This window comes from Callospermophilus lateralis, chromosome 11 (genome assembly GCF_048772815.1).
Source record: "Callospermophilus lateralis isolate mCalLat2 chromosome 11, mCalLat2.hap1, whole genome shotgun sequence".
In the NCBI taxonomy this organism is placed as follows: domain Eukaryota; kingdom Metazoa; phylum Chordata; class Mammalia; order Rodentia; family Sciuridae; genus Callospermophilus; species Callospermophilus lateralis.
The window spans coordinates 94,618,271-94,636,668 of record NC_135315.1 but is presented as its reverse complement, the minus strand read 5'-3'; the positions used below and the strand labels follow the sequence as shown (position 1 = coordinate 94,636,668).

Below are 18,398 nucleotides of genomic sequence, written 5' to 3'. Positions count from 1 at the left end.
AACCTTCTCTGGCCCCTCAGGACTCCTTACTAAGGAATATTCTGTATTAAATTATTTTCAGAATGTTTTTTCCTTGACTTTCTTAGTCATACCATTCCTACATGTACATCAGATTGATTTTCTAAAGAAAGTTTCTCCAGTGTCAAGCCCTGAGCACTGGTGAATTTTCCAAGAATTCCATGGCATGTGCATGAGGTTTGCAGTCTTTACTAACTCAAGGTTACTTCACAGACTTCGGTTTTTGTTTGCTGGACTCTTTGAAAATGCAGACCTCCCTTTCCTCTGAATGGAGCCTCCACTGCCATGGATGAGATGGAAAGCCTTCCAATATGCTGGGCCCATCAACCTCGGATTGATCTATTTTGACCCTCAGCAAGCAGCAGATGCAGGAGCTGGAGGCACACTTCCTGAAGGACCCCTATCCATCCTACAGTACCACGGTGGCCCTGGCCTCCAGCCTCAGCCTAGAGAAGCAACTGGTGCAGAATTGGTTTACGGTGCAACAGAAGATATAACCCAACTCTGAACGAGGCTGTCACCCATTTGCACGATGCCTTGGGAGGCCTCACGCTCACCCTGGGCACACTCCACTTGGGCAGGTCCATCCTGGTCTAGCTTCTGTTGTCCATGCCCATCCTGCAAAGATGTCCACTACCTCAGCCCAAGAAGAACCAGAAGCTTCTCCATTCAGGCCCAGGAGAGTGCCTGGCCCCTCAGGGGAGAGGATGAGGAACTAGAAGCCACCTTGAATAGACTCTCCACTGCAGAGCCTGAGGAAGGTGACCTTGAAGACCCAGACAAATCATGTCCAGCATATTTCTGAATGGATGGGAGTTCTGCACCTGCCACCTTCCACAGGTCCCTCAGGTCCTCCCTCCGGTTACTATTCCATCTAATTGTTGTCCCCACCTGTCATTTGAGTCACCTGGAAGTGTCTGAGTCTCCAGTCCAGGAGTGGAATGGGTGTTCCTGGGTGCATTTCCTTCCCTTAATGCTGACCCCGCCCATAGCCAATTTTATCACTCTTTCCTAATTTACGGGGATCTTCGTCCGCAGCCCAGTGTAGCAGCTGCCTGCATCTCCAGGAATGAGGGACCTCTGCTTTCCCCAAGGATTTTTCCACAGTCCTCTGTTGACAGCCACACCCACATCAGATCCCATCCCCCACCTCCATCTTTTAGATACCATATCCAATATAATTTCATCATTTTGAAATAGTTTGGAGCTTTGTCTTCATTTAGGTATTTTCCCTCTTATTTCCTTTTAGTCTTTGTTTTGTTACTTGTTTGAGGTTATTTTTCTGTTTGATTTTCCACAAGTTTTCTACTTTTGCTTCAGTGAAAAAAAAAAAAAAGAAAAAGAAAATGCAGACCAGCTAGACACTCTAGGTTGGGCTATTTCAGAGTCTTGCTAATACTGTTTTAACTAGAATCCTCTTTCATCCTGCCCTCCCAGTTCTAATCATCAGCATTAAATGATTAAATGTGTAGATCACTTTGGGTCATATGGACATTTTAACAATATTAATTTTTCCAATCCATGAAGATAAAATGTATTTCCATTTATTTGTGTTCTTTTCAATTTAGTTCTCTCTCTTTTTTTTTCTTTGAGTTCCTTATATATTCTGATATTAAGATCTTGTTGGGTGAAGAATTTGCAAATATTTTCTCCCATTCTTTGGGTTTTTCTTCATTGTTATTTATAATCTTTTGCTGAAAATGGTCTTTTTAGTTTTATAGAATCAGATCTTACATATGTAAGCCTTTAATCCATCTCAAGTTAATTTTTGAATGTGGTGTGAGAGAGGAATCTAATCTCATACATCTATGTGTGGACATCTAGATTTCTCGACAGCATTTACTGAAGAGGGTAATTGCTCAAAAGCATGATCTTGGTGTCTTTGCCAACAATTTGATTTTAAGTGCAAGAATTTATTTCTGGGTTTGAAAAATCCTGTTTTATTAGTCTTTGTCTATATTTGTGCTAGCACCACAGATAGTTTGGGTCACTATAGTTTTATAATATATTTTGAAGTTGGATTGTGTGTCCAACTATACCTAAAAAATATATATTTTTTTTTAATTAAAAACAAAAGACCAGTACTAATGTAATGACAGAATCTGGAGTCTTTATCTTGGACCAACTTTTACAAAAACAAGGTTATTGTAATGTGTCTTTAAGACAATGACTTTATGGCATAAAACATATTAATAATGACATGTTCCTATTGAGATTTCACTCTGTATTCCAAGGGGAGATGTTTCAGTTATAGCATTTTAAAACAGAGCCAGAGAGTAATATAGTTCCATAGCAGTTAGGAATAAAATCTACAATTTTTTTGAACATGATTAAATCTAATGTTAAAGTAGATTTTGAAGGTTAAAAAAAAAGAAATCTACCTTTGCTACATGATTTTATCTTTATTATTATGATTTTTAAAACTATTTCTTTGATTAGTTTATGATTATTATTTTTTGGAATCTGGAATTTAGTAAGTCATCTAGAAATGCTCATATTGAAGGTCTTAAATGCTAGAGGCCTATCAGTTCATGTTCGTATTGGCTGATATTTAGTATTAGAAATGAAATGAAGTGAGACCTGTACTGAAAGGACATTGTAACAATACATATGACTATTCTATGAAAACAGAGGGGCTTACTCATCCCAGAGGGTTACTCTAGATATTAAAAACCCTGAATCCACTAGGATAAAAAGAAAAAAATGGACAATTTTTTTCTTATTTCAATTACTATGGTACTAAAAACCAATCAGCTCACACTATGTATACTAATGTTCTTAGAGGACTAAATAATTAATTTTGGTGTCAGAGGCTACAGAAAAGAGCATAGTAATTTAAAATAAAACTACTGTACATTTTTGGTCTGTATGAAATTGACAAAGCTCTCTCATATGCATTATAATGAAGAAAGCAGCTAGATGTGGCAACTGAGTCTCAGAAAAGCTTAGCATCTTATTCAAATTCAATAGAGCTAAGAAGGAAAGCTTCAATTTCATCTGCATCTGGCCTGATGTGGTTCCTATACCAAAGTGCCTCTAGTGCGGTACTTCTCAAACTTTAATGTCCTTAACAATCATGTGTACATGGGGGGCCTGGGGACGGTAGAGCATTACCTAGTATGTGTGAGGCCACTGGATTCAATCCTAGGTACAAGAAAAAAACAAACAAACAAAAACAAAAAAAGATCAAGTGGGGCACCCAAAAGAGCTTCAGTTTTGAGATTCACTCAGACCCTGAGATTCTGATTCAGTCATTCAGTAGTGGGGCCAAGAATCTATACTATAAAGGCACTCTAGGATATTCTGCTAGACTGAGTGTGTAAACCACACTTTGAGAATAGTACTCCAGGCAATATATGATTATGTAAGGTGGATATTCTGGGGTTGAAAAATGGCACATGAGAACTGACTGACTACTGTCAAAGACTGACTCTTGCTGGTTAAGGCCAGTTGAGAAAGCAGGATTCATGAATGACACGAACACATTAGTAATGGAAAAGATATGTGTGGTGGCACATGCTGGTTGTTGGTGCCAAATATTTGAGAATGGAGACCAAACACTATACCTTGTGGAACCCAAAGTGGACTCTCTGCAAGCTGACTTGGAGCACATACTCCTGATCAGCATGCAATCTGATCCATTTGTTGTCATCTCGTTTGTCTGCATTCAGAGTTGAGACAGAGAGTTCATTGTGTCCTTCAGCTAAGTCATTCCATGAGCCTTTAACACTTATGCCAACATCTATCACTGGCAAATGAGATAAAAAATTCCATGCCTAAAAAGAAAAAAGGAAAAACAACAAAAAATGTCACATGGAGTAATCAACTAAGAAATAGTGTAATTTTAGAAAAAAATCAAACTTTTAATTTTGAGATTAATTCTGAATTAAATGCAATTGAAAGAAATAATGGACATATTTTGCGTCGTTTACCCAGTATCATGCAATGGTGGCATTTTTCAATACCAGGATACTGATATTGACACAATCCACTGATTATTCAGGTTTCCCTAGTTTTTCTTGTACTTGTACATAGGTGAATATATGTAGAACAGTGTTTTTTAAAATCTTCTTTAAGTTTTTTTTTATAAACCAAAAAGTTATTATCTAAACTTTTAACTTATTATAAATGCCTCTTCATATTGAGTGGTTATTGACTATACTAAAAAAAAGAGGGATTAAAAGTTTTTATTGTATTTTTTTAAAGAGAAGCATCTATTTTAACATTTATGTGACTTTTAAGGTAGAAAACATTACTTAGCGATATAAAGGAAATCTGAAAATAAATCTGTGATGCAATTGTTGATGTCAGTATAATCCATTGACACTTGTCATATAACACAGGGAATCCTGTAAGACTAGGGTTCCTTGTAGAAACAAATAGTTTTTTTTTTTTTTTTTGGCATTATCATGCTGAAAGTACCAGTTAAAATCACACATATTAAAAGAGTAGAAATACTTTACCAACTTTATTCTTGCCTTTTAAATTAAAAGATATTTGTGAGTAATCAGTATTCCAATAGTACATGCTTAACAATGCTGAATGAACAAATGAAAGAGTGAATCTTATATCCACGGAGAGTATATAACACAATAAACTTTAGGACTAGGTAACTGTAACCTTTTTTTAACATTTACAATTATGTGGTAATGTAACTATTGGTCAAGACAACTTCTTTTTTAACATTTATTTATTTTTTAATTGTAGGTGGACTCAATATCTTTATTTATTTTTATGGGGGGCTGAGGATCGAACCCAGGGCCTCACACATGCTAGGCGAATGCTCTACCACTGAGCCACAACCTCAGCCCAAGACAACTTCTTAATAGCTGTTTTATCAATTGTTATCTTCTATGGTCATTTTTAAAGTTACACAACGAGTTTAATTTTAGTTTTCCTTTTAGTTCTTTTATATATGGTATGGATTTCCTTATAAGCTTTAATTTTCTGTTTGCTAAGACTTTAGTGTTGCTGGTATATGTAATCAAACGCAGTAGCCCTGATGAACCAAATTATCACTTAGGTATTTTTTAAAAAATAAATAAGATAAAAAATAGATCCAATGCAAAATTTCAATTCAACTCCAATCCTGTAACTTGTCTTGTGAATTTGAAATTATGCCTACAACTAGACTTCTGAAATTGAAATTGTCAAGCTATAAAATGTACTTCAAGTACAAAAGATGGTCTATCTCCTACTAGAACCAAAAGTCACTGAGTTCAGAAGCTGCACTAATTAATATTCTAATATTGGCCAACACAGAAAAGTGGTAGAGGGAACACTTAAATATTTAATTTCTACAAAACATTTAATTTTGTGAAACAAGGAAAGTAATATTTACCACACAAAGCAGGATTTCATGTTTTTATACTCATACCATTAAATTAGTCACCAATATGATGTTTTCTGATATTAGCAACTCACTGAGATTTTTCTTTACAAAGCTTCCAAATGTCTAAATGGCTTATATTTACATATGACATCTTTTTGTAGGACTTATTATTATTATGTTTTAACTTATAATGTGTACAGATATATTTATTTGGTATATAGGTATATTTATGTATACAAAACATGAGCTTTTTAAAAGAAACTGCTAAGATATTTCAATACCAGCCAAACATATCTATCTGAGGATTAATCTTCATCTATCGAATCAGGCAAGAGCACTGCCATGCACACAATTATTTAATTAGCAGTCAAATCCTCTGCCAGTCAGCAACCGTTCCAGGCATACCGATGGGGTAGGAGATGCAAATCTCACAGTCGTACTGCTTTTTCTCATTACTACTGCAATTAGCACTTAAATTGATGCTTTAAACATACTAATTTCTGGAATAATTCAGGATTTGTATGTTTCCTGGGATCGCCTCACTGCAAAGCCGACACCAGATTGCTCTGCAAAATTGAAGCACTTTTGAGCCAAAATAACCATCATCGTATCAGACAGAGCCAATTTGCATTTGGTTTTAAAGATAACAGAATGGAAATTTATGCAAATAAATTAAGTAAGTTTACCTGTGAATTCTCCCTGAACTAATTATAACAAGTCTTGTTCAAAAAAAAGTTTTACTTGGAAAGAAAAAGAGACATGCTTTAAAAGTTTCTTTAATATGTGTACATACAAATCAATATAATCATGTTATAAATCCTGAACATTCACTTTTGACACATTTAGGGTAAAACTGCTTAAGACTTAAAAGGCTAGAAAGCCAAGTATCTGGCATTGTTCATTTGGTTTTTGGCCTTCCAAAGATTGTTTAGATTTAACTTTCCTTATAAGTTACATAGTGAACAAATAAGGGGTTTATTTGAAAGAATCTCTTTGAATCTAGGAACAATAATGTAATTAAAATAAGAGTGGAACATAAACAAGTAATTGAAGGAATTAGATGAAAATATACCCTACCATAAAAAGGGAAAAACTCCCTAGAAGAGATGGAGTAGGCTCCTGGGTAATGCAATCTGGTGATGGAAAGGCTAAATAGAGCCTTCCAAAGCAAGCTTGAAAGCCTTATACTGAACAAGTTCTCATAATGCCAGTAATGTTATTAATCACTATTACTATCATTTGTTCAATTATTATTCTATGTCAAGAACTATATAAAGCAGTTTACATAATACTATTTTGCTTAACTTTCATAAGAATGTCATAAGATATATATAATGTTTCCATGGTTAGTAAATGGCAAAGACAGAATTTAAACACAGGCGGGACTGACTTCAAAACCCACGCCCTAAGTTAGAAAACTCTTGGTACAACTTCACAGAGTAAGGCGGCCTTACCTGCTTTGTTTTGGTGGCCTGTAGCTCCTTCTCGACCATGGAGCTGAATATATGGTCTTTCCCTATACAGGCATGAATCAGTTCAGGGAGGCACTCAATGGAAGTTTGGCACCTAGCATGTGAGCACTTTATAACTGGTTTCCATTTCCTTAGAACTTATATCAACACCAACAAAATAACTCTTTCAAAGCACAAGTTAGATTTTCTGATAACACTGGTATGTATGATATTAACAATTGTTAAAAATTAAGATATAACTCTTTATAGGCCATTATATTAAGTTTTAAATATTGCCTAACATTCTTTATATCAACCTAAGGCAGTATCACTATCATTGAATGAAATCTGTAAACTGTAAATAATGTATCAGGTTCAGTAATACATAAAAGAGTTCATATGCAGTAGATGTCTTTCTATAGGAAGCACCGGTGTGAAACAATGTTTCCATGGAGATAAAAGTGCTGATGTGAAACCTTGACATGATTTTGGTGAATGTGTGCAAGTATCAACTATAATTACTTGAATAAAATTTTAAATTTTACGTTTGGGGAGCACAGAATTTAAAGTACACTTTGGAGATCTTTGAGATAATTTTAAGTTGTGCCAGATCACAGGAACATGAGCCACCTAAAAGTTATAGAAAGAAGGAAATATAGTTGAAATTACATTAATATTGAATTTTTAAGGGTGATAAGAGAATTGGAACAAATCTCCTACACCCTCCAGCAGATTCCCTGATAGATGATGCTGTGTGAGGTTGTGCCTTTAATGTGCTTTCTATACTGCTGAAATCCAACTCACATAACCTTCAGAACCTTACCAGAAGAGCTTCTGACAAGTTGTAGATATATCTACCTTCTCTCCCTGCCACCTGTTGTTGCTATGGCTCACTCTCTGAATGTGTCTGTTAGTTTCCAGGGACATCCTATGATAGGGACTCAAGCATACCTGTCACCCTGTCACCCAGTACACTTGATTCAAATTAGGGATTTTTCTTAGGGGACCCCAGGTGTTCCTGAGGTTCTTGTTGGCATCTGTACTTGGATGGTTTAAATAACTGTGATCCTCATGCAGCTGACAAGAGGTAGAGGGTGAATGATGGCAAGCCAGACTATTTTGGTTATCTCCATAACTGTGAAATAACATTCTGTCTTCAAGGTATCTCAACTGCTGTGAAACATTGGTGTGAAAGGATATTTTCATTTAAACACTGTCAATCTAGCTTGTATACTGTACTGTTCTTTTCCTTGTTGAAACATTTGCAGCCATGTATGTGAGACCTAAGGGTTGAATTATTCGATACTATTATAAACTCAGTACAGATTATATCTTGAACTCCCACTACACCTGACTATCTAGTTTTGGACATATCAGATTCATAATTTACTATTTTTAAAAAACATTTTCTTTTAGTTGTCATAGGACACATATCTTTATTTTATTTATTTATTTTTCTGTGGTTCTGAGGCTTGAACCCCGCGCCTTGCATGTGCTAGGCGAGCCCTACCACTAAGCCATAACCCCAGCTCCCCATGGTTTACTTTGGACAATGGATTTCAGATGCCTCAGTCTCTTCTACATAACAGAAGCTGCCAATTTATCTTGGTTTTAGATCACAAAGCTCCTTAATAACGTTTTCTTAAATAAAGCTGATATTGTAAAGGAATAAATGCAGTTAAAATAGAAACATATTTAATATTGCAAAGGGAGAACACACAATTTAGGTAGGAGAAGGTTAAAATGAATTGTGGTTCATCTTGGCACTGAGGGCAGGTCTCCTTCTGGGAAAAGGGCATTTTTAAGCCAAAGAATCAATATTTTAGGCACCACATGAAATTCCAGTGTCTATATGTATTTTAATAAGGGAATTTGGGGGAATCTGGGGGTGTAGCTCAATGGTACAGCCTAGCATGCATGAAGCCCTGGGTCTGATTCCCAAAAATACCCACTCCTCCCCAAAAAAATCCATTAAAAAACTTTAAGAAATTACATTGCAAATTAAGACAATTACCTGAAAAGGTGAAGATGGTGCTGTTCTATGTTTGGTAGTGTAAGAAGAGAAGAATCTTTTAACCACCGGCCCTGGATCAACATCTGAACAAGGTTGGTGGTATTCAGGTCAGTCACCAGCCAACCTTGCTTTGCAGCCACATCCAGCATTGCCTGAATAGGCAAAGAGCACATGTCACAAGAACATCAAGGCATTCACCCTCTCCCATTGGAAATGTTACATTAGCTTTAACAAAACAAACAAAAACAAAAAATCAATCATTTTATCACTAAATTACTATTCATCCAAATAAAAACAGAATAAACTACAGTTGGATGGGGAGAGTAAAATGAATTTCCTGTAACATCCTACAAAAAAGTCAAACCCTAAGCTAATTTTAAGAGTAAAAACTCATTGTACTTTGAAAACAAATACTTAATAATTCACTATATCAAGAATACTAGTAGTTGCATTTCTTCTTTTTTAAAACAATTCTTTTTAGTTGTTGATAAACCTTTATTTAATTTATTTATTTATACACAGTGCTGAGAATTGCACCCAGTGCTTTATGCATGCTAGGTAAGTGCTCCACCACTAAGTTACAACCCCAGGCCCTTCACAGAGTCTTTTAAATTTGAAAACTATTTATGATGGTAAGGAGAGAGAAGGTTTTCTTGTAAAACACTCATTTTCCCCAAAGAGCAAGTTAAGAATAAAATCCTGTTCTCAATGAGAATAATACACCACATCCACAATAACAATAATACACAAAGGGGCAATTGCCAGTGGTACATGTGGAATGATGGAGAGCTATTCATATCAGTCTATACATTTAATCCAATGTTTTATGAACAAACAAAAAGCTGCATTTGCTTAAAGCAAAATTAAACAGTGAAATCTTATTAGTTTAAACAGTGAAATCTTAGAAGTTTACACAGGCAAAGCCATTTCAATTAAATTAGATTCTGGAGAATGCTGTCTTAAAGACACATAAGTTAATATTATGATCTTAGGCAGTTATTTCATACAGTTTTAAGACTCCACTCTTATTTTTGGATGTACCTAGCAAAGCATTACAATGATACTTTAATGGTAAATATCTCACTGACAGCAAAATATTTAAAAATATTGAACAAAAATCTATTAATTTTGAAATTATTTTAAGCTGTTCTAGTAAAATCAATTTCCTGTACTTCTAAGAATTTTGATAGAGACACATTCTTCTTCTAAGTTGCAAATTTCCAATTCTGTGTTTTCTAATTTACAAAAAGTAAACTATTTTAATAAATTTGTTTAAACTAACCTATGATCTCTTTATATACATTACAGGGAAATAGAATAAAGTTTTTGCATACCCTAATTAGTGTTAAAGGATGGTCAAAATAATTTTTAGTACCTGCTAACCTGCTAGTTATACATCATAAAGCCTGAATGTTGGTGTAATAAATATATGTGTCTTTATGTGCATGTATGACTGTGTGTACACATATGAATGTACATATTTATGAATCCAGAGAAGATATATTTATATTTTTCTTTACAAAGAAGAAAAATGCACTTTTTCTGTGAAGTATAGGAAACAAGCAGCTTATGATGAATATATGCTACATACAGAAAAAAGTAGTTCACTAGTTGTAACTCTTGAGACTTGCTAAGGGAAAAGGAAAAGGAAAAATGAATAATTATATCTAATTCAATATCATAACTTGTAATGCGGAGTAAGTATGGCAATTTTACGTGTGATTTTACATTACAACTTGACTGGAAATAAATTCCAGACCCAAAATTCACATACCACTAGAGCTGAAAGAATGAACCATATGTTTTTAACTTTGAAGTTTTGACGATAAAGTTGAAAGATTGCATAAAATTTATGAGACTCCCCCAGAATTTTTCATTTTATGATCCAGATGTGAAAATTTAGGAAAAAAAGCAAAATAAGTGCTTATCATGTGAAATAAATGAAAGGCCATATCACGAATTGAAAAACTATTATCTTTTATTAGTTTACAGAAAAGGCAGGTGGGTAGATCAAGAATCCGGAATGATAAAAGGTTTTGAGGTTTGTGTGGTGAACCAAATGCTATTCCCCTTTTCTCTCTGCTCACCCCGCCCTGGTGCTCCTGTTGTCTCCTCCCCACTACTTGATACTGATGCTCCTTGTCTCTGCTGGAACGTTATATAAATTTCCTTTATTATCAATCTCATAATTTTCCTTTAATTTGTACTTTATAATTTTTCAAATTGAATTTTTAAAGGGGTAAAACTGGTCATGTCATTCCCCTGCTTAAATTTCTTCAATGCCATCATTTGGTCAGGAGAACAAAACTAACATGTCTCTGCATTACAGATGGTCAACACGCCACTATCTATTTGGTCCTTGATTTATCTGGTCCTTACTTTTCTCTCTGGCCATCCCCTTGCATAGAGCACTAGAAAATTACTGGTATTTTTTCACATTTACCCTTGCTTTTATTTATTTATTTTGTAAAACAAATATCATTCCTTTTGTTCACCTGAGAAATTCCTATTCATTCTTTGGGTCTAGCTTAAACACTACTGATATTATGAAACATCACTGATTATTTTTTTTTAGAGAGAGAGAGAGAGAGAGAAAGAGAGAGAGAGAGAGAGAGAGAGAGAGAATTTTTAATATTTATTTATTGATTTTTAGTTATTGGCGGACACAACATCTTTGTTTGTATGTGGTGCTGAGGATCGAACCCGGGCTGCATGCATGCCAGGAGAGCGCGCTACTGCTTGAGCCACATCCCCAGCCCTTCACTTATTCTTTCAGATGGATTTAGTTCTTTCTCTATGCCTTTGCTGCTTTAGAGGAATGCCATCATTATTATAGCATGACTTTTTGTTTACACATTTGTCCTTTGAACTATAGGTTCTTTGACAGCAAGAATCTGGAATTATTTTCTATAACTCCAGCCCTAGCAAAGAACACTCAAAAAATACCTGTTCTACTAAAGCACACTGGAAAGTGCATGGTACAAGCTAATAATCCCAGTGGCTCAGGAGGCTGGTGTCGGAGACCAGCTCCAACAGGGGGTCTCAGGAGACGAACGGATGGTGAGGAGTCGGCGAAAGAGGGGTGGAGAAACAACACAGACACCAAAGTGCAGGTGTTGATCCCAATCTTTACTTGTGAACTTGATCATATATACTTTTCATTTTGGCAGGCTCACAGTACTTTGTGGTTAGAAAACAGGAATCATTATTCAAAGAAACAAAATATTACCTAGCTACAATCAGAATAGAAGAATGTATCTTGGCTTATACATAAGCAAATATTTGTACTTTCAGTACATGTTTTGCTTTGAGCTGTTTCTGCTTAGTTAACTTTTAATAATAATCACAAATGTCCCAAACTATTGGCTTATACCTTGACTATTCTTTCTTGACTTACTGACTGGAACTGGTGCCATGGTTATGGCAAGTGGTTGACTTGTTATTAATTTTAATCAAACAAGAGTAGGAGCACAAACCATTGTGCACAGGAACAAGAACAAGTTGCCCAGTACTAAGCACTAATCTGTCTTCTTAACATTAATTTTTCTTCTCTAGATTTTAATTTAATTTCTCAAAAACTTCCTTGACAGGAATACAGGGAGTTTTTCATTAGACATTAACAATTTACACTCCACAGCTGAATCATTGCATTTAGAGCAAACAGATCCATTCTTTAGAAGTAGTTGTATTAATTGGGAAAGTCATGTTTTTTTCCTTCATACTTAATGGTCATATGAGAAGTCACAACTATACTTATTAAAGGAATACAAAAACAAATTAGCCCATTCCCAGAAACATACTGTGCTCCTCCAGAGGATGGACGCCTTGCGCCATCCACCTCAGTAGGGCCTTGCCATTGCCTGAGTCAGGGGAGGGGCGCAGCAGGCTGGGGCAGGAGGATTTTAAGTTCAAAGCCAGCCTCAGTAATGTAATTAAGGTCCTAAGCATCTTGGCAAGACCCTGTCTTAAAAAATAAAAAGGGCTGGGGATATGGCTCAGTGGTTAAGCACCCCTGGGTTCAATCCTCAGTAACAAACTAACAAAAGAATATAGGTTAAAAAATTATAAGAATTATAGTAAATTCTGCCTAAGTTACTGTACTAAACAGAAGATAAAACACAAGTTTTGATGTCACACACACACAGATTTGTATCCTAATTCTGTCCCATTTATAACTCAGGAAGATCACTTTACCCTACTGAACCTAAGCTTCTCACTAATAGAAGGGTATCATATTTCACCTCCACATGCTTTCTTTTCCAAGAAGCAAGATACTTGCAGCCCTGCCTGGCCTAAGTGGACAGAATGTCACATTCTTTAGCAAACTATCTGTTAACTGCTGAAGACCAGATCCTGAAACTTTGGGAGATAAAAAAAAATGAGGTTCCTTCTAACCATAAAATCTGTAATCCAATTGGAACAGGTCAGCATGGGTGAAGGTGATCTGGAGTTGCCATGACAATGGAAACTTGAAAAATTTAAGAGGTGAACCTGGCCGGGAAGCCTGGCTCTTGCCCTTGGCAAGACCCCTTGCTATGACACTCGTAGGCCTGATTCACTCCTTACATGTTAAACTGCCTGGTCCAGTTTGTTACGTCATGCCTAAAAGCAACAAAACTAAAGATGGTCCTGACTTCTGAACAGGAAGACCTTTAATATCCAGCTTTATAAAGGTTGATGCCTTATATGATACAGACAGGCATCAGAGGGGGAAATGAAGAAGAAACACTGGTTTACATTACATTACATTACTTTACAGTTTTGGTCTTTGTAAGAGTGTTACTTAATTACTGGTCCTTGTAAGAGTGTAGTTTAAGTGCTAGTTTTTTTTTTTTAAATATACCTCTTAGAAATGTAAGCTTACAGTTTTTGAGAAACTGCTGCCTGTGGTGAAGGTCACTTTGTGATGTCACTTGGAGGTATTTCACTGCATTCATTCTGCATCTGTGTACTACTTATTGAAGAATTCCTGTGCATGATCCTTGGTCACACAGTTCAGTAATTCAAACTCACCAATGTTGTAATGGTTAAAAGAAATAATATCAAATTTCCTACAAAAGTTCCACGTAACCTCAGTTTGGGGTCCAGAATTTCAGAGCATTAGCTCATCTGGGTATGCCAAAATCATAAACCTGAGTTCTCCAACAACAATCCCCCCACAAAAAGGTATCATATTTCCTTTTAGGTGTTCTATGAGGTTAAAATGAAATGTTCTACTTACTATATTAGTACCTAATATACTATGCTACAGAATGGAAACTAATGGACAAATGCCTATTTTAAAGTTCCTCTATGGTAAGATGAAGACATCCTAAATCAACCCATTGTTTCTAACAGGAATTTTCTTTGATCTTTTTGTTGTTGATTTCTACACTGGGCAGTAGTAGAAGGGCAAAGGAGATGCATGGGATGGAAAGTACAGGTCCATCAAAAGAGGTGTGCAGTTATAGGAAAGCCAGGAGAGAAGGTCAAAATCCGATCTTACAACTTAGGTCAAACTGGAAGGTGTGGGCCTTCTCAATTCAGTGGGAAAGTTCAATTTACTCTTCAGAAGTGTGTTAACTAATAGGAGGTAAAAATGGAGGTGGTCTAGGTAAACAAGCTGGGGGATCCTGGTAGTATGTACCTTTATATGACTGAGCCTAGAAGGACTGACTACTCTATCTCCTTATCTTTATAGTAGTCTGTCTGGCAGATAAGGTTTAATATGCTCCTCTCCAGAGTCTGGCTTTGGCTACAGTGGAGAATATGGCTTAGTTTTCATGTTACCTTGAAGTCCTTTACAGAGATGCAAGGCTTAACAATAAAAGGCTTCTTCAGTACATTGAGAAAGAACCCTGGACATTTTTTAGCAACTTTACATTAATATTAGGTAGATACTGAATCCCCTTTCACCTCTTAACCACTTTCTCCTTGGCACACTATCTATCAGACAAAGAGTAATTCTGAGTACAGGGGGAAAATACATGGGGGCTCACTGCATAAGACCTTCTACCACATTGGCACCAATTTCAATTGATTGCTGATTCAAAACAATTTCTCATATCCAGTCATGGCAGATTGGAAATGTGATTTCGAGTATACTATGCATTTATAAAATTACAATGTAACCAAAGAAAACCCTTATCCTTATTACTAGAAACAGTGGGGCTATTGTCATTTGCTGATGAGGGGTGGGTTGAAAAGGAGGTGATGAGATTGATCTTGAAAACATTTTAACTGGGGTGCTACTATGAAGCCAGGTAAGAAGTTCAGGTGAAAATGAGCTGTGGAGAAAGTACAGACTGGAGCTCTGGACTCTGAAATCCTGTCAAAGAGGTATATGAGCCACCCTGTCTGTGGCAGAAGTAGAGAGAGTAGAATTGAGGTTACCAGGAGATCTGGAAAAACAGAAAAGAATAATGGAGGAGGATATCTAAGTATTCTCAAGGCCAAGAACAGACATTTGTTAAGTGTCTACTATTTGCCAAAAATTCTGTAAAATGTTTTATGTAAGATACTGAATTTAAGCCTATTTCACAGATGGAAAAATTGTGGCTAAAAGAGGTAAAGAAACATGTCTAAGCCTGCATAATTCTGGTAAGTGGGATTCAAATTCAATCCAAATGACTTACTTTAACAACATTGTGGGTAATATGGAAGGTGTGTAGAATTTAAATGGGGTATAAACTAGAATTACAGATTTTATGAGAAATGGGTATAGATTTAACAATGAAACTTTGAGAAGTTTTCCTGACAACACACTGTATTTAAAATTAATATAGTCAGTCATCCCTTGGTATAGATGAGGGATTGGTTGTAGGACCCCGGCAGATACCAAAATTCACAGATGGTCAATCTCTTACTTAAAGTGGAGAATTTGTATGTATCTTCCTGTATGCTTTAAATTCTCTCTAGATTACTTACAATACCAAATAAATTGTAAACATTATGCAATTAGATGTTATACTGAATTGTTTAGGAAATATGATGAAAAATATGCTGTACATATTCAATACAGATACAATTTCTTCCCTTTACATTTTTAATGTACCACTGATTGAATCTGCAGATATGGAATTGAAGAAAATGGAAGGCCAACTTTTTAAATTTTGGATAAAGTGTAAACAATAGTACGATTCATGAATATCTGACACTGATTTGAAGGTGGTGTGTGGTACACTTCAAAGAGACTCAGAATGACAGTTTCGAGTTCGGTGCCTCTAATTTTACTATGAAACCTTGGGCAAATCCCTTACCTCCTGGTATTTATTTTCCTCATCTGAAAAATATAATTTGATTACGTACTTTTTAAGGTTTGTCTTCTGTCCAAGCTTTACTCTTTCAGTGATTAAATACCAATACACTCATACTATGTAATTATTTGTTTTTATGAAGTTTGCTTTTTATCATTTTAGGTGGGCTATAAGATTCTTAAGGTTGGGGGTAGATTATACTAAATACAAAATAAGCTATATAGAGGAAAAAAACCCTCCTGAGTTCAGAAGATGAGGGTTTCTGAGGTCCAGAAACTGATGATACTGATGGCAGAGGCTTTCAGTAATCTCTGTAAATTGGAGGTGATATCTTATGCTGTGAGAAAGAAAAATGTTGGGAATAATTACTGGTAGGATGAAAGATGTGGAAAACAACAAAACAAAATTAGAGCTGCTGTGAGTTTCAATGACTCTGTAGTAGCAAAAATTAGCAGTGCCCTGTGGTTGTTTACAGCAATAATGAATAATTTGGGTGTGAAAGCAGAAAATTCAGGTGTTTCCCAAGGAGATAAGATCTTTTAGGGAATCCTGGCATTATTGTTAAAATGGCTAACTCTGGGACTGATGCTATTTAGGTGGCAAGTGAGGTTATAATGGGACTGAGGAATAAACTGAGGGTTCAGGAAAGAGAGAAGAGATCCCAGGTCATAGTATCAGAAATGTTTAGTCAAGTTGATTGACAAAAATGCTGCAGCTAAAGAGATGACTTGGAAGATGATATCACAAAGGTGGGGGTTGAAGTGGTTTGGATATAACAGCAATAAGAGTAAAGGAGTTTGGGATGTATATCATTATGATATACATAAGAATATTTGTTTAAGCTACTGTGATGGAACTGAAGATGGAGAGCTGAAGGCTATTAACTGGTGCTTAAGGAAGGTGGGGAAAGAGATCTAGAGATTGGGAGACACTTGAAAACAAATCTTATGTACAATGAAAATTAAAAACAACATAGATGGAAGAAGCAGGAATCTGAGAAGGAAGTGGTTGGAGAGACCCAGGGAGGTCTACTCTTACTGTTGGGAGTAAAAGAATCAGCCAACTCAAGAGTTTTAGAGAGAAAGAAATGAAGATGGTGTGTGTATCTGCCTCTATTTCAGCAAGAGAACAAGAGAAGGGAGGAGAGAAAAAAGGATAAGGTGAAAGAAGGAGGCAAAAAAATAAAAAGGGACAGTATACTCTTGCTAGAACTCCTCCCCATATGGGAAGTGCAAGAGCTTCTGAAGTACTTGGTTATATACAAGGGTAAAGCAAAACAAATCAGCAATGGCAAAAAACAAACCAGAAGAAAAAGCTTAATCAGTGAGAACTTAGAAAATGAACAATCTCTAGAAGGAAATATGTTTTGGGTGTGAGACTCCTAAAATCAAGGTGTGCTTTTTGACTTGGATACATTTCATGTTCTCAAAATTTATTTTGAATCCATTTCAAGAATTCCCTAAGTTCATCAATCTTGGTCTTAGCATTTAAATTCAACCACAGTTTTATAGTGCTAGAACTATTTTTGCATATTAGATTTATTCAAATCTACTGATATTTTTCTTCTTATCTTCTGAGATTGCCAATTATACTTTAAACAGCTAATACTTTAAGTTTGACAATATCTTTATATTTTATAGCAAATATTATGAATCTCATGCAATTATTGTGAAAAGATTCAAATGGTGAATTATATAAAGTCCAGGCTGTGTAGACAGTATGTATATATAATATAATGAAAATATTTGTACAGTAATACATAGTATAAAACACTTTCACTAATGGCTATCATTTAAACCTTAACAATACCAACTATGAGGCAGGCATCAGTATTACCTGCTTTCCACAGACAGGGAAACTGAAACTCACTATGTCATCCCTCTGGTAAAAAAAAAAAAAAAATGGGACGGAGTTAAGGATTGCTCTCAGATCTACGCTCATTGCACAATAACCCATTACTTCTGCTGACTTGCACCCTGTGTTGTTTTAAAAGGATTTGAGATGGCTTACAGCTGATTCTCTTTTGTTTACATAGCTGAAATTATAAACTGCAGATAAAATTATGTGTTTATTCAATTATTATCTCTGCGAGTGAATTTAAAACTTATGTTAACATAAGTTTTAAACACATAAAATTTAAAAATTAATTTTAATCTACCATTGGTTATAACTACATCTGAATATTTGATCTTTAGGCATTTACCTTTTGGCCACACCTGAATTCTGAAGTTAAATAATTCAAGGGTAGAATAGAAAAATTGAGTACTGTGATCAATTTAAGTCAGCTTCTGTGTAAGATAACTGAATCACTGACCTAGGCTATTAAAAGAAAAAAATGACATCATTAG

The 18,398-nt window shown here is 35.5% G+C and overlaps 1 pseudogene; it reads right to left on the bottom strand.

The window, feature by feature from the left end:
* Nucleotides 1-492: 492 nt before the first annotated feature.
* LOC143642328 (activating signal cointegrator 1 complex subunit 3-like) overlaps nt 493-18,398 on the bottom strand; it is a 73,177-nt pseudogene continuing 55,271 nt past the window's right edge.